The 19,427-nt window shown below is 32.7% G+C and overlaps 1 long non-coding RNA gene across 1 annotated transcript; it reads left to right on the plus strand.

The window, feature by feature from the left end:
- Window positions 1–407: 407 nt before the first annotated feature.
- On the plus strand, window positions 408–8,323 carry LOC128983709 (uncharacterized). The gene is made up of 3 exons (XR_008489895.1): window positions 408–647; window positions 3,510–3,609; window positions 8,203–8,323. It is a non-coding gene; the product is annotated as an uncharacterized LOC128983709 (long non-coding RNA).
- The last annotated feature ends 11,104 nt before the right edge of the window (window positions 8,324–19,427 follow it).

Below are 19,427 nucleotides of genomic sequence, written 5' to 3' on the forward strand. Positions count from 1 at the left end.
TATTGTTTGATAATATTGATTAATGTTGAAAAAACATTATTTCAACATTAACACATTATTTTCCCAACATTGATCAACATTTATTGAAAACATTGTTGTCAATATTGAATAATGTTGAAATAATTTTTATTTCAACATTGAAACAACATTAATAAGATTGAAAACTGTTTATATGGATTCATCTCATCCTGAAAATCAAAATAAATATAAACTAGGTTTTTATTAAGTAATAAAGGGAATAAGGTTGATGCTAAAAACAAAATCCTAAAATAAAAATTCTACCCAAACGGGTAGAAACAAAAATATCTTCAATTTAAATTAGAACTATTTTCTTGTGCGCGCCATTAAAACGCGCGCGGATGGATCTATCTATAAGCTAGCATCTAGCAATAGCATGGTAGCATCCATCTTCTTCATCTCATCTTCCATCATCGGCTCGGCACTCGGCAGCTCCAGAGCATCTTTCATTTCAATCAATCATCTCTAGTCCTAGTCTCAATCTCGTAATTTTTATTTCACTTACTTCACACCATGTTGCAATGATTGTATTTTTCCCTTTGCTTTGAGATTCTGATGTATAATAATACAATTATTTACGGCTGAATACAGTTTTTTAATGGTGGTCAACTTGAGATACCAGCTTTAAGGTAAGTGCATCTTGTTATCAAGTTAAGTTTTGCATTCATAGTTACATATCAAAGTAGGCTAGGCTTGCACTCTAGTCGTAACTTAATAGAGCCAAGCCTAATTTATTAAAATCTTTTAACCTACAAATGCAGTACCAACTGCTAAGATTGATTGTTAACACACAAATAAAATATGTAAGTGTGATAGTACGCAAGGCTATGTAGGCTAAATAAGTTAGGCCTATAAGGCTAATATTTATAAGCAAACAAAAAAAACTCATTTGAATGCTGAAAGAAAAAGTAAAACCTAGCCTAATCATTGAGATCATTGTGAATGCATTTGCCCAGAAAATTGAAGTTATAAGTTAATCATCTCCAAGGCTTGAATCATCTCACATCTTTTTTTTTTACCTAACCTTAATTTAGACAAAAATGCGTTTTCCTGTTATGCCATTGCAGTTTAACCTTTGACATAGCCTAGGATGTCAATATTATTTTACCTAAACTTAAGTTACATACCAAAGCCAATTTACAACTTCAAAGTAGGCTACAATTTAATTATCCTATGAATTGGTCAATAATTTGTAAATTTAAAGTAGGCCTAGGCCTAACTTACATTAAGTTACCGTTGGCCTTTTTATAAGCGGAACAACTTAATAAGTTATTTAATCCCAAGAATAATTTTAATGCTAGGGCCTGCATTGATCGATTTTACTACACTAATTTCGCTAATTTCGACCTCTAAAGTTAAGTAGCTTAACCTACCATTACAACTACTTACAGTAGCCTTAACAGTAAAAAGTTAAGCTTATACTAAAATTATTTTAAAACTGAAAGATCAGTTGTTAACATTACCGTATCACTTTAGTTGGGTATCTGTGTTATTTTAGTTCATAGGTACCTAACTAACTTAGCGGCTGCACTTTACTTGACGTCCTACACTCATTCGAATGAAAATATCGATCGATATATCGATTAATCGATTGCTTCATTCGATATATCGTTTGGTTAGTTAGGTAAGGTTAACCTAACCTAACTAACCAAACAATATATCGAATGAAAATATCGAATCGAAAAAACAATCGAATGAGTGTAGGACGTCAAGTAAAGTGCAGCCAACTTAGCCTTAACTTATTTAATTCGTGGGTAGCAGGCCTAACTTGTTCTGTACCGGTCAAGGTTGCTGTACTTTACCTTATAGCTATTCTTATGTTTGTTATGACATAACTTAGTAGTCACACTGCTTATGATTAAGTTATGGCAGTAATTTGAACTTAACTCGAACAGTAACCAACCTGTACATTTTTGCTTGTCTCTTGCATACAAAAAGCACTTAAACACACATTCTTCACAGGCACGAGGCAGAATAACAATACTGGTATGTTATTTAAAACCTAAAACAACTTTTATGCTAGGGCCTAAATTGATTTTACGATAGGCTCTACCTTAACCCTCCGAGTGTTATGTGTTGTAAAAGCGACTCATAACACACCCGCTGTGGTGTTATGCGTCGCTTTTGCGACTCACAAACACTGTTTACGGCGACGGCTCTGGGACTGGCTGAATCGGATTGAACTGGATCGAGTTAGGTATCATTTTTTTCAGCAGATTCAGAGCTTTCTCCTGATGTCTGTTTCTTCATTTTAGTTCCGAAAATATTGTAGCAGACAGCTGACGTGCGTATTTGTAAACAGCTTGGTTAACCTCGCACCGATGACTGATGTGTTTTATTACGTTTATCATTGTTTTAGTGTTAAAATCAAAAGTAGTGATATACGTGGTGCATTATAAGAAGATTTAAGTGATTTTGAAGGGCTGGTTGATGATCCTGAAGAAGTAGGTAGTGATATTGATGTAAATTATCAGCCAGATTCCTAGCTATGGTTAGGCTATGCATTCTTAGCTAAACGCTATGTACCGAAATCGGTTTTTTGCCTATAACTTAACTTATTTATTTGCAAATCTACTTCCTTATATTATTATATTTTTGGAATCCTCATAATATTCTGAACAAAGTGGCTATTTTAAAATATTTGTAGACCGATAAATTATAACAACTTATTGAGCGCGAACATAATTTTTTTTCATTTAGCCTATTTTATAATTGTTGAGAAATGTTAAACCCACAAAAATTGTTGAAAATTTTTTTTGTAATATTTTATATGTTAGGGCCTACCTTGAAGCCCATAATTTTCCAAACAAAATGATATATAAAACAGTATACTTTAACTTACATTGTTTTTAAGTTTCTAAGATACATTTTAATAAAACCCTGCGATTGCGCAATAAATGGGCGAACATTAAGACCAAAAGTAGAGACACTTGGAGGGTTAAGTTACTAAGTTAATTTCAACCACTAAGTTAACTTACCATTACAACTACAGTAGCCTAATATCAGTTATAAGTTAAAAAGACTAAAAAGATATTTTAAACTAAAATATCAGTCGTTAACATCATCACTTTACATTTCACTTTACATTAGTGTAGTTGGGTTGTGTTATTTTAGTTAATAGGTACCATTAAATTACTCTTTAATATTATAATAGCATACCGCATTGTTTATGTTGAGTTTTTGTTTTCGTTAACCAAAACTAAGATCGTAAAATCATCAATAATAATGAATGTTCTCTCTAACAGGAAAGTACCCCTAACTAACTTACAATAATTTGTTGGTAGGCCTAACTTGTTCTGTTCCGATCAAGGTTTGCTGTACTTTATATAGGCTATTCTTATTTGTTTGTTTTAACTTAGTCACACTGCTTATGAATATTGCGCAGTAATTAAAGCCTAATTCAAACAGTAATCAACCTGTACATTTTTGCAGGTGTCTTAAGTTACATAAATACAAAAATCCCTTAACTTAAACACTCTCATTCTTCACAGGCACGCAGGCATGTATAAAACCATGGGGCACGAGGTCAAAATAAAATCAGTAGACTCTACACAAGACTGACCAAGTTTCTAACATCCTTTGAAGCTACAGGTAATTGACCTTTTCAATTGATTTCCTCTGTCAGCTCAGCATGTTAGCCTAGATAGTTTTAAGAATGTGATGTATGCATGGTTGATTGTATTGTAAGGCCCTTTTACAGACTTAAAGATTTTCAAAGCGGACTTTAGCTCTAGGTAATTGACCTTTTCAATTGATTTCCTCTGTCAGCTCAGCATGTTAGCCTAGATAGTTTTAAGAATGTGATGTATTCATGGTTGATTGTATTGTAAGGCCCTTTTACAGACTTAAAGATTTTTCAAAGCGGACTTTAGCTCTATTAATCTTGCATGATGTTTTTCTAAAATATAGCTATCAGTACTCTTATTTGGTTTTTAGTACAATGAACTTATTAACTTATTTTCCTTTAATGTATCATATTTTACTGTTGTATGACTGACTTGTGCTTTTCAAGCTTTCATGACAGTATCAATTGCATGTAATTGTCTAAATATTAATAATTGCTTTATATCATATTGTATGGCTAGGCCTATCGTTTGACTAGATTAATCAAATCACAAAACATGTATTTATAATCATAGGGAGTGTTGTGTCTGATGAGGCTACGTTGTAGGTAATCTCAGCCAAGATCGATTAGTAAAGTAGGCTAACCAGATGGTAAAAACTAGGTAGGCTATCAAGGTGAGCACTTTTTTTGTCTAAAAACGCCGTGTGATTTCGCAAACTGTCATAACCTAACCTAACTAACCAAACATGCTGTTAATGAAAAAATCAAATGAAGGTTTACTATCGAAAAAATTGTTCTGTTCATAAAATAAAATTATAACTTAAATGCCTCAAATTCTAAAAAAAGATGTACAGTTAAGAAGTAGCCTAATCACATTCTAAGCAAAATCTTAGTGACAAAATGTTAGTGTCACCGGTGGGATTCGATCTGATAAGTATTTGATTATGAGCCGAACACTATCCACTTCACCTCGAACACCGATGGCAGCACTTCGTACCGTCGCGGTACGGTAACAGTGTTCATTATATGTATTCATTCAACCATTAATCGATTGAATCGAGCCTATTTGGTCCGAAATAATATAAATACTTAGTATTTCGTTATTGAACCGATAGTACATGGCGTTTTTGTACGAAAATTTGCTCACCCTCTTAAAAAGATTTAACAAATTTGATCATTTCACTAAAAAAAAAAAAAATTTAGTTAGATTCTGACACCTAATGTTTGAAGTACGGTAGCCAAGAAATATATTGACTACCGGTTTGAAAAATATATTGGTAGGCCTATATACGGTTTGATATAATGGCAAAAAATTGCTTTTGGTTTTGTTGTATGTTTAGGAAATTGTTCCTCGAATGACTAATTTTACAACAGCCTACCGCATTGTTTATGTTGAGTTTTTGTTTTCATTAACTAAAAATAAGGCAATAAATAGCAATATTAAAATATTTCTAGATAATTTGAAGCTTGTATAAGAGTAAATAAATAAGCCTTTATACTCTCTTCTAACTATCTCTGCCTAACTAAATTTTTAAATACATGCCTTTCATACATAATATAGGTTAATATAGGTCTTGTATTATATTTGGCTATTAATACAAGTAGGAACTATTCAACAATTTAGTCAATGGTAATATGCAAAAATTTTTTGACAGTGGAGAAAATAGTGGAAAAGTGAGTATTTAAATTACATATTTACATACATATTTAAATTACCTTAGTCAGTTGAATTGGTTTGAATTATATGACCATAGCCTAGACTTAAATGCTAAATTCAAAGTGTTTTTTGTCAAACTGTTGTGGGCCTTAAATGGTTCGATTCCCTTGAAAACTACTGTCGGTTTTAACAACAAACCTAACAAAAGGTGGTATCATCAAGGACTTGTAAATATGAAAAATGAGCTGGACCGGCTATATTTTTTGTTTTGTAATGCAGGGACTGCTGAAGTTAAAACTAAGTACAACTCATTAAAGTTGCAGTACCGCAAAGAAATCAAGAAAGCCAAACTTGACCATAACAACAGTTTACTGCTAAACTCTAGTAATATTTCTAAAACATCCTGGTCAATCATTAATGAAATAAGCAACTGTAATAGTAAGCCTTTGTCTATTCCTGACTGCCTAACTGCTGATGGACTGAACTCCTACTTTGTCGACTGTGTTGAAAACCTGAGAAATAATTTTCCCACCTCTTCAAATGGTCCTGAGCAATATCTTAGAAATTTGACCTCTTGCAACGCTCTTCCGACTATTGAGGACAACAATGCTTTTAGGATTGGACTATTTACTGTAGAAGAGGTGTATGCAGCCATCAACAGTCTTAACAATAGCTCTTGTTTAGATATTTACGGAATTAATGTCCCCATCTTGAAGTTAGCTTCTAGTTACATAAGTGAAGTTTTGACTTACCTATTTAATCTTTGTATAACACAAGGCTGCTACCCAAACAAGTTCAAGATTTCTAAGGTTATACCAGTCCATAAAAAAGGGCCTAAAAATGCCATTGCTAACTATAGGCCTATATCTATTATCCCTGCAGTGTCGAAGGTCTTGGAACATCTCGTACATCGTAGATTTTCTCAGTATCTTGAGGATAGTAACCTTTTAGCAAGTAGTCAGTTTGGCTTTAGGCCCAAACACAGCACTGTCCAAGCAACCCAGGCACTGATATCAAATTGCTTTCAAAGTTTAGAGGCCAAAAGTGGTATAGTGTTCAGATCGTACGACATGTCTAAGGCCTTTGACACAGTGGCTCATGATCTCCTTGTGAATAAGCTTTCTTGCTATAACCTTGATGATGTTTTGGTTAGGTTTTTTCAATCTTATCTTAGTGACAGATGGCAAAAAGTCTATCTAAATGGCACTTATTCTAGTCCTGTTCGAGTGCCCCACGGAGTGCCCCAAGGCTCTATATTGGGCCCTACCCTGTTTATACTGTATATAAATGACTTACCTTGTAATATTAATGACTTATCTGTAAAAAGCTTTCTTTTTGCTGATGACTTGGCCTTGTGTGTACGGGGTAACTCTTTGAATGATGTTACAGACACATTGGACACAAAATCTGCTGTTATTAACGACTGGTGTAATGCAAACAAGTTATGTCTTAATGCTGATAAGACTCAGGACCTGACTATTAGTCTAAGCAGTAATGGTAATGATGTAAACACTCTGAAGTTTTTGGGTTTTCATTTGCAGTCAAACTTGAAGTGGTTTTCACATGTAGATTTTGTAGCATCTAAAATTGTAAAAGGCATATTTATGATAAGAGCACTTAGGTCCACTGTTTCAGATGATGTCCTTATTTGTATATATTATGGCCACATTCATAGCTATTTGTCCTATGGTACCTCACTGTGGGCCAACAGTTTTTATGCTAACAGGCTGCTTTTTACTTTACAAAAGAAGGCGGTGAGGTTAATTTGTAGTGTGAATAGAAGAACACATTGTAAGCCCCTTTTCGTGAGTCTTAACATTCTCTCATTTCCATCCTTGTATGTTTTGGCAAGTTTGTTGTATGTAAAAGAAAACATTTCTCACTTTGAAAAGATATCTGATGTTCACAACTATTGTACTAGATCTAAAGATAATCTGTCTACACTAAGGCATAAGTATACAGCCACTCAAAATAGTTTTGAGTACCAAGGTGTTAAAATGTACAATTTCTTGCCTGCATCCATCAAAAACCTGTGTGTTTCAAAATTTAAACATGTTTTAAAAACTACTCTAACCCAGGCTTGCCTGTATAAACATGAAGAGTACTTTGGTTTAGAGTTTTAGTTTTAGTTGCCATCTTGATTGTTTTCTTTTTCTTTTGACGATTGTCATGAACTTTGTACTCAGTTTCAACGACAATAAAGCATTTCATTTCATTTCATTTTTTTCATTTCATTTCATTTCATTTCATTTCATTACAGACCTTGCAAACCATTAACAATCTCCAAGGCCACGTTTAACCTTAAAATAGTTATTTTAAAGTGGGCCATGAGGCACAATTTTTATTTCAGCTGCGGTTTTCAATACGGACAAAATGAGAACATTCTATTGGCTGTCATGGTCTGACGTCACTCTCTTCTCTTGAGAGAACACCATTAGCGCAACGATACGAAGTTCAACTATCGATGTTGTGTAGTGGATAGAGTACTCAAACGATGTCTAAGAGTTATCCAGTTTGAATCCCTCCGGTGACACTAACTTTTTGTTAAAGATTTTGTTTAGAATGTGATTACTTCATTTTTTGTTAAATATTGAGGCATTTATAATTTTATTTTATGAACAGAACAATTTTTTCGAATAGGTAGTAAACCTTCATTAGATTTTTATCTTATATCTCTTTATATTATTAGCAAGTTTGGTTAGTTATGTTAGTTTATGACGGTTAGGTTTTATATTTTTTTCCATTTTTTTACTCTCATTTCGTCCACAATGAAACCGCAGTATTAGCTGAAATAAAAATTGTGCGGCCGTGAGAGTGTGGAACATAGATCAAACATGCCTGATGTACTTCATAAGCTCTATCCAACCCTCAACAACATGAAATAGCAGCTGTTCTTGTTCTATACTTTCAGATACTCCCAATTCCCATGCAAAATAAACTTGACACAAAGACTTTTTTTTAGGAAAGGGAAGGATGCCGCTACAGTCGAAGAGAATCGGGCCTATGGAGATGTCAGCGAAGATATAAACACTTTTCGACAATCACTAGGCCTATACATTGAGCCTACAGTTATTAATTTTTAAATCTTGAAAGGGATTTACTTTTGTTTACAGATTTGATATATTATAAGAATATTTTGTTCGCTTGGTTTTTTGGTCTCTTTTGTGATTTGACCTTCTATAAAAAATGTATATTTTGGGCTTTGTGAAAGAATAAACAATATATTTTTAAATTGTGACGTTATTTTTTGCCTTTTTCTTGAAATAATACATAACTTATGTCAACAATATTCCACAGAAATACTTTTTGCAGATTTTATGAAATAGCATAGCCTACTGTTATTCAAGAATAAAATAATATATTAGTAATAGTTTTGTCAGTCAATAGAGTATTACCTAAAATGAGTTTTTTTTTGACATTTTTGTTACGCATTTATGCAGGCCAAAGTATTTTGAATACTTAGATTGTTTAACAATTATTTTGTGATTTTTTAAAAATATTAGCTTAATATTGACAGGATAATACAGACGATACAAAAATACTTTAACAATGTTGTAAAAACAATAATCAAAATACTGTTAATGTTAACAAAATATTGTTAATTGATTATTTCTAAATTTTTTTCAAAATTGTCTTAATATTGGCTTAATATTTCCATATAACATTGAAACAACGTTGAAAAATATTAAGACAACATTGTCAAGACAATGTATTTTGATTCACAAAAACGTTGTAACAATATTGTTACCACATTGATCAATATTTGGGCAATATTGAATGCATGTTGTTTAAATGTTGAAAACAACATTGAAACAACGTTGAAAAATATTAAGACAACATTGTCAAGACAATGTATTTTGTTTCACGAAAACGTTGTAACAATATTGTTACCACATTGATCAATATTTGGGCAATATTGAATGAATGTTGTTTAAATGTTGAAAACAACATTGAAACAACGTTGAAAAATATTAAGACAACATTGTCAAGACAATGTATTTTGTTTCACGAAAACGTTGTAACAATATTGTTACCACGTTGATCAATATTGGGACAATATTAAATTAATGTTGATTAAATGTTAACAACAACATTGAAACAACATTGTTATGCTACTTGGGAAACCATTACAATGGAGCACTTGAAGCTCATGTGGTATTTTCAATTTTTTTGTAATGTGTCTAAGTTCTAAAAGTAATTAAGCTGGTCGTTTTAACTTAATAGACTATCAATTAACTTTTAGGTATATCGTCAAGGATATGGCAGAGGTTGTAAACTCACTCCGGTACCAAGTCCCTAAAAGAATAGTCCATCTGTATTTACTCATGCACTGTGATTGGGTAATAGAACATCCGTTATCACGTGTGTTTGGGCATTTTACACTCTATGACCCACTAACTAGCTTTAGATACGGACGATTATTGCTCTGGTTAATACAAAAGTAAACAAAAACAATTAAATCTTTCGTGCATTTTATACATACTTCATAATCAATGTTCCTCATAAACACGTGTAAAATTGTAATTGTATTGTATAGTTTACTATATTTGGTAGAGGTGAGGAAGTTTTAGAGATCAGTAAAACCAATAAGAGTCAGTGAACCGTCCCTTCGCCCACATAAATGTCAACGCTCAGCAAACCAATCATACGGCTAAACAGTTTGCCCGTATTGGCATTGGCTCTTCATACTGTGCCGGAGCATGTTGCTGGTTAAACCTAATGCAGTTCAGCATGTGGAAAATGTCAGTGCGGTTCCCATGAAAACCTAATTTTATTCTACCCTAATGGAAATGGCTTCTCTATGTGTGATATCAACACTTCAACAGCATCAACAGTTCATATCATTGCAACATACTGATCATTGCATTGATAAGTTGTGATCAAATTGTCAAAATGCTACTAGTTAAATAATTAACATAGCTGTAGGCTGGTTTTGTGTTTAAATTATCCTAAATGCTTCTAACATTAATTTAAGTCATTACTCGCTCTAACACTAGCTGAGAATCTTTGTTTAGACAGTTTATTTATTTTTTAATTCCTTAATTTTTTTATAGAAAATACTTCTTGGTTTTCCAATTTAAAAGTTTACAGTATTATAAATATTAATTTCAAAACACTATCACTCTTTAATCATGACAACTAATATTTTATTAAGCTGTGATTCATGAGCTGTGACATGGATCTGTGGTCAAGTAGCACATAGTGTTTATTTTATTGATCGTTCATGGAGACTTTACACAGTATATACGACTACATTTTTCAATGTCAGTTATATTGGATAGTAACCAACTATAGATCGGATAAAATGTAAGTAAATTTGTGTTTATAGTAAAAAGTTCAACAGCCATCAGCTACTAGATGATACATCATTTTAGTATAATTACCACCGTCAGGAAAGGTTAAAATTTATCTCATATTCAATTATATTTTTCTCAACTGCAGAAAGGTTTTGTAAATTCAATATATTACAGTTTACAGTCTTAACTTTAACATTCAATTTAATTACATCCAAAGCTTTCAAATTAGAAAAAAACTCATATTCTTTTTGCATTCATCTAATATAGATTTATCTATATTAGTGTAAAGAGTTTTTAGATTTATTTAGAGTCAAATTTAATTTTGTTTAGTTATTATTTAAAAATAAGTAGCCTAGTCTATAATGATCATCTGTGTATTCTTTTGTACTTGTATATCTATAAAGCGAAGCATGACTTGCTTTTTGCTTTTAGCAAATTGTGCTTTAGCTATAAATAATTACATTAATACGCGTAAATTAAAAATAGATTTCCATGATATAGAAATCATTCACTGAACAGTCATGGTACTTTTTTATAATGATTTATAAATAGAATATCGTTTGGTGAAATCCAAAGTCAATTTCCCTAGATTGAGATGCCGAGGGCAGCCTACACACCCTATTTCCGATTGCGGCAAAGCTCCCTGGAGAATATCTTTTAATTATTTTTCTTTAGTCTCTTAAGTGTCTTTGATTATAATTTTTGTTGGGTTAAATATTTTAAAACTTGAATCTTTGTCTGATTTTTATTTTATTTTATTTTATTAAAAGCACGTTTTTAAAGCTGTTTTGCGAATAAACTGATGATCATATGTCTTAATAACAACGTGAACATAGTACAAAAAATCTGTAAAAAATGCTTGAGTAATCTTTGACTTATTTATAAAATGTTTAAGAAGTATTTAAAATTAATAACTTCATCGCAAATAAAACATTTAAATGTAATTGCATAAAGGCTAATAGAAAACATATAACATGTTTTAACCAATAACCAATGAAAACACCCTTATACAAATAATTATTTCATATAGACATAGACATATTTTATTCATGAATTAAGTACAAATGATGCAATGCACATCTCAGTCGTCAAATACATTATATGGAGTAGTCTAGTAAGCTTTCAAAACAATAATTAGTTAAGTCTATTTTATTCCAAAGAAGATTTAAACAAATAAATAATAATGCCATGTTTAATGAGATCAGGCAGACAGGAATTCTTGGATACTATAAAACTTGCACTAAATAAGTTTTCATCTATTTCCCGAAACCTTTACAACCCAACCATGAACTGCACTGCTTTACTTCTTCAGAAAGCTTATTATGGAAGAAGGGCCCCGAAAAATTTGCATTCCTTTCAGAGAGGGTCAGACGATGACAAGGAGTACGAAGATCTCCTCCATGCCTAGTAGGGTATCTATGACATTGACCAAGCGATGGAATATCCTTCAGATGATTAACTGCATTTATTGTTGCTCTGTAGATGAATATAGAACGCAAAGTTAAAATGTTTTTCTCCCGGAAGACTCCTCTGCATGAATGGAGTGGTGGTAAGCCATCGAGGATGCGCACTGCCATTTTTGGACGGCAAAGACCTTAGCAGCATGGAAAGAACCACCCCATACTTCAATACCATAAGTCATGACTAAGAAAACCCACCATAGTAGGCTGCAACTAACATTTCCCAGTTAAGAAGAGGTTTCAGCTTAGATATCAACTTAGACTTCATATGAGCATAAAGCCAATAAGAGACGGTAACAATGAAATATGAGAAGATTATAGCAGATGATTTAAGTTCCTCTTGTGGATTACTCCACTGCAATTAATGAATTGTCACCTCTTGTGTGCTATCTTCACGATGGATTATACGACACACTACTTTGTTATCTAAAATGGGGCTTATCTGAAAATGTAAAGCAACCTTTCCTTCTTGGTTAATACCTTTACATTATTAGTGACTTCCTGATTGGTGATTGATATTTAAGGGTACAATCGTTTAATAAACCCTACGATGTAATAATGTAGTTTGTTATCACTTTAATACGTCTGCAGTAATCTAAAGTAAATTAAATATAAAGGGAATTGATCGTGGAGCATTTTAAAATATTTAATTTTAATGATTAAATATTATAAAATGTGCCGTGATCAATTTCCTTTAACAGCTATTATTTTAAATGGTCATTTGTTCTTTACGATGAATAATAAATGTGTATACCAAAATAAAAATAGAATATTTTACTTCATTGTCAGTAGATAAACAATGGTTTTTTTGTTTTTTTTTTCATTAAGTGTATAAGTTTCTAGGTGTACCTACAATCTCGTGAGCACACAATATACAGCTGTCCGGGTGAAAATTGTGCATTTTCTAAATTTAAACCGGCGATAGTCAGGGATTGCCCTAGTGCCTTATAATGGTGATTGCGAAAGCAAGACACAAAGGAAATTGTAGTTGCTTAAATTCAGAGGGTAATTCTGATGAAATCATCAGAATTCTTGGGATTAAGACTATCAGATTATTACTTTGGAGTTTGAATCAAATATGTGTTATAACTGAAATAATGGATTGTACGTATATTAATAATAATTATTGAGTGTTTGTATGGGTCCACTTATTTCCATTAGTATATAACCGATATATAGGATATAGTACAATATAACCGATATTTAATTTTATAATTAGTGTATACAATCCTCAACACATTTTTACACACATTCTACACCTACTTAACCATCCAACATTATATTAAAGAAGGAAAAGAACAAAATGTCTAACTGCTAACAATTCAGTAATTTATTAAAATTCAAAGATTATAAATATACCACAGCATAGATCAAACGAACTGTAAGGAATTACAAATTGCGGGGAGATATATTGTGACGTTGCTAAGCGAGGCTTCCTGTGCCAACTCTAGATAACTAACAACCGCGACAAATGTAAACTGTGTTGAGGACCCTGGGTAACTATCAACAACCCTAACGACATAGCAGTTTAAAATATCAGTCTAATGTTTTTATTTAATTGGTAATGTGTTTCTAGGCTTTTTCCCAGATTTAAAGTATTTTTATACTATGGTTATTATTTTTTATAACAACAATATTGTGTATCATAATAAATTACACCATATAGGGTAGGTTATGTAAACTAACCAGTAACTTTCTGCAGTGCTCAAAGTTTCAATTTATTTTCAGAGTCGGTTCAGATCTTCTACCCGACCGATAAGGTAATCCCACACATATTTGCCATCAAGCATCGTCTTTCATTTATCTGACGTATATTACGAGTGATGCACAAAAGCAACTTCCTAAAATTGTACATTTCTTATGGGAGTTGAATTTGATTTTTGTTTTGCGAGTTTGTTAAACTTTTTTACCCGACCAATTTTCATAAAGCTATGCACTAACAGATTTGCCTTCATATCCACTTTATTACTGCACCGAAAAACATAAATTTGTGTTTTTTTACTCTTACTTCAGTCAAAGATGTATTTCGCCAGTCTTGATTACATTATCCTTTGTGTTTTGGTCTATAAACATTAAATGAAATACCAGCTTTCATTTGAGCTATTGATTGTTAAAGTTTGGACATACCTGAAGCACGCTGCTGAATCACGAATCAACAATAGTTGCAATTATTTTAGTATTTATCTGCAATAAATAATACGTAACTCCATTTTTATTTAAGTAATTTTATTATGTCTTGGATTTGAAATACTTCTAGAAATGAAGGCTTCAATTAGAGGTATTGATCGTTTGAATCAGTTAAGTTCAAGATACTGCAATACTCAATCAAAAAACGTACTTCAAAGCCGCGGAGCAGCACAGGGCTCTCTAGTGTGTATTTAATGCGAAGGTGATATCTTTTCAACACTACTCATCCGATTATATGGCCGGATTTTTACAAAAAAAAGTTGAAATTAAGTGTATTTTATGAGGGCACACCTTATAACCAAAAGTAATTGTAATAAACGTACTCCGGCTTTCCCCCACTGGCCTTCATAAATATAGTATATTCCATATTTAAAAACATGTTACTTACTTAAACAGAAAATTATCGGTCTTAACTGCATACTAAAACATCATTAGGCCTAGATATCATATATTAAATACCCCCACCGTAGCAAACTTGCCGATTAAGCGAATTTCCATTTGTCTGAATAGATTTTCAATTAAATCTATTTAAATAACATTAGGTTTAATGAGTACATAGGTTTGCTGCTACAAGGAAACTAATAAAGTGTATTTTTTTTTGTAAAATATTAATAGCTTAGTATAAAATAAAAAAAAAATTTGCCAAGTTTGGTCAAAATCTATATATATATAAGGCAAAGCCCTCACTGACTTACTGGCTGACTGACTCACTCACTCACTCATCACTAATTCTCTTACTTCCCATTTACCTAGGGGGCTGAAATTTGGTACACTGATTCTTTAGGCATTAAATAGAAAAAGAAAACTAAGCTGTTTTTATTCTGATCGGACTCTCGGGCTCAGCCCCAGTGGCTCTGGAGTTTCCCATGTTAACCTTATGAGTACTCATATTTAAATGGAATTAATGAATCTTAACAGCTGTTCCAATTAAACAAGTTGGTTCTGTTCTATGATGTTCAATAGCATTAAAGTTACAAGGATTACCAACAGGGTGCAGCACTATTATTTCTTTTACATTTATGACAACAGCTAATTTGCAACCAAAAGGTGAGTGAGCATAACGAACGAACTTCAACCTGGAGGCAAGTTAGCGTAGCGAACGAGCTAACCTGAAGGCAAGTGAGCACAGCGAACGAGCTCCAACCTAAAATTGAGTGAGCGTAGCGAACGAACTTCAACCAGGACGTGATTGAGCCATGCGAACGAGCTCACTTATAAAGTTAAACGGGGCAAAGCCCGCGGGTACAGCTAGTATATCCATAAACAACCAAACTACAACATTTTACAATATTCTCTATAAGAATGACATGGGAATTATAAATTTACAATTTTTTGAATTTTTTCCGTTACCAATAATCGTACAAAAACACTTTGATATACTAAATTATTTGTTTTTAAGCTCTTTAAAAAGGTCAAAAGCGAAATTGGGAAATTTTGTGTTTTGACGGTCAAAATGAGAAAATTTTTTACCCCATAATAGCCCCCGTAAAACCGCGTTCCCATGGTCCGATCATGCTGGTTCACGAACTCATTCAAGTTTATCCCGCCTTACGCCATTAAACCAAATTTCATCAAAATCGGACAAAAAATACTCAAGTTATCGCATTCACGGACGCATATATCTATATATAAAAATTTGAACAGATGGCGTTTTTAGCCTCTGGGGACATCAAAATGAAAAAGTAAATCGGTCCCGGGCCTAGGTCTTACCGTGCCACCTACGGTAATAGCTACTTCTCTATAGGGATGTTCGCTAAAACATGATAACTTTGTTGACTTAAGCAAACAAGACAATGACTACCATCCTTCTATACAACACGTAAAGCCGTTTTTAATTTGCAATACCGAGGTAGAGATGAGTCTGTGACTCTGTCGGTAGAGTCACGGACATCGGGCCCAAGACAGCGATGTCGTTCATAGGCTGGATATCCATAGCCTATGTCGATGGACAAGGTTAAAAGAGGCCGCCAACCTACTTTTTTTTTAAATATTACATAATATATATATATATATATATACCTATATATATATATATATATACCTATATATATATATATATATATATATATATTTATATGGAACACTTGTAGCTTTTTTTTATTTAAATAAAATAAGTTTAACGAGTACTTAGGTTTTCTACAACAGGAAGGGTAAGCAAGTTTTTCTTCTTCAAAATGTTAATAGTTTAGCAAAATATGTACATAAACAAGCAAACTACAGCAGTTTACTTATTCTCCATAAGAATAACATAGGAATTTACAAGTTTTTGGAATTTTCTCTGTAACCATTAGGCGCATAAAACGCTTCAATATACTAAATTATTTGTTTTTAAGCTCTACAAAATGGTTTGGAAATAAATTGCTAAGTTTGATGTTTTTTTTACTCTCAAATCATCTTATGTATACTTCTATTTAATTCGTACAAGATCCACTCCCTATCAACAATTAAATTTACCATAAGGATCTATTGATTTCGCCAATGTTGTCCTACAGATGTCTGACCCGATTGTTGTAACAGAGTTGCAGCTCGTGACTTTGTATGTTAGGTCGGGGTGGACATATTGTTCTCTACACAGGAAATGAGATCGGACCACTTCATGGCACATCCGGATATCAATATATACTCATAGCGTATACGTCTATCTATAACTACTGTTTATAAGCATCTGGGTTGTTATAAAGCAATATTTATAATCGAGCAAAACTAGTTTTGGTTGTTAAGTCAAGTAGATTTCATCCGTCATTAAAGTGTTTACATAAATTAGTATATTTCATAACAAGAATAAGAAGAGAGATTTTGCAAGTTTGAGACCATGTAGGTGTTTTATCTCCAGAGTCATGTCTCGAACACGTAAAGCCCTTTCGCTTGAACTTCAATGATATTTTTCTTTACACTACTGAATAAATAATCATTGGAATATTATTTTTTTAATTAAGTTATTGAACCAGCATAATGCCATCACTTATGGAACGTCGTTCTATATTTTCCCTCTCCACCTACGAACAAATCGTCTTATTCTCTTCATTATATTTTTACTTTGATTTTTAGGAGGTAGGTAATACATCACTTCCTCCATCCAGTCTTCTTTTCAATGAAGTTTGTACAGGAACGTCAATTTCAGTTGTAATGAAAAGCTTGTCGAGGATTGTTAGTTCGTTGATAGCGGTAAATTTTCTAATATAAATCATAAATAATCTTTCCTCTATAAACAAAGACGGCTTTAAGTAAAATGTCACGTTTTGTACGTGATAAAATGCCCCCACCGCAGCAAACCTGCAGACTAAGCGAATTTCAACCGTCTGATTACCACTTAAAAATATTTCCATAAATAAGACATATTTAATTTATTCCCAACTTAAATAACATTAGATTTAACGAGTGCTTATAGGTTTGCTGCTACGGGGATGGTAAACAGCATTTTTGACCAAACGTCAATAGTATAGGAAGAAATAAATGAATTTGCTAAATTTGATCAACATATATCCATAAACAAGTACACTACAACAGTTTTCATTTTCTCCATAAGAATAACATGGAAATTTCAAATTTGCACATTTTTTAATTTTCTCCTTAACCATTAGGCATACAACAATGCTTCAATGCACTAATTTTTTTAAGCTCTACAAAATGGTTGGGAAAGAAATTCCAAAATCTTATGATTTTAGGGCCCCATAAACCCCCGTTCCTATGGTCCGATCATGCTGGTTCGCAAACTCGTTCGTTTAAATGTAGGTTTACACGTTTATACCAAATTTTATCAAAATCGGATCATTTTTGTTTGAGTTATCGTGCTAATTGACACACACACACACACACACACACACACACACACACACTCACAAATATATATACAGTATGTAATAAATATATAAATATGTAAATATCTATATATTAATTTGAAACTGTTTTTCTTTGTGACAGCTATTTTGAGAGAACGGCTGGGCGTAGAAACTCGGTAGAGGTGTCTAAAGAAAGGTCCTGGTCTGTAGATGAGCCACATCAAAAGAGAAACGTGGTAAATTCCCTCGGGGCTCTGCCCCAGTGGCCTTTAAATTCCCATCCCATGTTATTCTTATGGAGGAAAACGAGGTTTTTGTCACAGCTAATTTGAGAGAACGGCTGGGCATAGAAACTTGGTAGGGGTGTCTAAAGAAAGGTATTGGTCTGTAGGTGAGCCCTCAAAAGAGAAACAATGTAAATTTCCTTGGGGCTCTGCCCCAGAGGCTTTTAAAGTTCACTCTGCAATTTTGTTTACATTTCGACCATATGGATAATTTTACACTACTTTTAATGAACCAGCTGTTAATATTAAAATTGTATTCAAAGGTCTACTGAAACTGTCAAAACAAAATTTTTACATTATTATTTATGATTTTAAATGGATTCTCCACTGCATGGCAAGTTTTTTATAGTTTCACCAAAATGATGAATTTATGATACGTTTGAAATGTTTTGTTCAAAAATCTATGCTTTATTGCCCTTAGAAAATTTTAAATTATGAAATAAGTGTGACTTATCAATTTCAAAGGAACATATAACTATTCCTTATCGGGTCAGCTTATACATATTGTAAGGTTGGCACTTGCCTTTTTTTCCTACTTTCAATCACCATTTATTTTTAAATTCAAGAAAGAACACCTGAGATTCATTTATTGGTATAACAGTTTTTGATAATCGGGTTAAAAATTGTGTCATAGATGAGGACGTTGAGGATGAGAGCTGTGTTCAAGTTTTGGAATAGACTAACTACGGAGTCTATGGTTTTGGTAAAGTAGGTGAACTAATGTCAATTCAGGTATTTAAAAAAAATGTGTACACAGTTTTTACTTTGATGTACACATGTAGCTAGGTTGAACAACGCATCTAAACCTCACTACATACAAAACATTCGGAAACACAACAGTGTCATCACATCTCATCGCATTTGCATAATTTGTTACCAATGCTGGACTAGGTTATGGATTTGGTTCCGCAAATGTTTAAGATTTGTGATAAAATTTCCTACAATTATGGTTCATTCCAATCCACGAAATACATGCACAGCTTTATGTGATCTATATGGCCAAGGCAAAACTACCCCATAAGTTAATGAATTATCAAGTAAGAACAGGATGATTAAATACATAGGTCGATGTGGCAAGAGAAGGATTTAAAATTGATGAGATCGAAGTAAGAATGTTACTGCTTTCTGGAGAATCAGATATTTTTATAAAATACCACCGCCGCAGCAAACCTGCAGACTT

This window comes from Macrosteles quadrilineatus, unplaced genomic scaffold (genome assembly GCF_028750875.1).
Source record: "Macrosteles quadrilineatus isolate MER2022 unplaced genomic scaffold, UCM_ALF_1.0 Scaffold_1__1_contigs__length_201487025, whole genome shotgun sequence".
In the NCBI taxonomy this organism is placed as follows: domain Eukaryota; kingdom Metazoa; phylum Arthropoda; class Insecta; order Hemiptera; family Cicadellidae; genus Macrosteles; species Macrosteles quadrilineatus.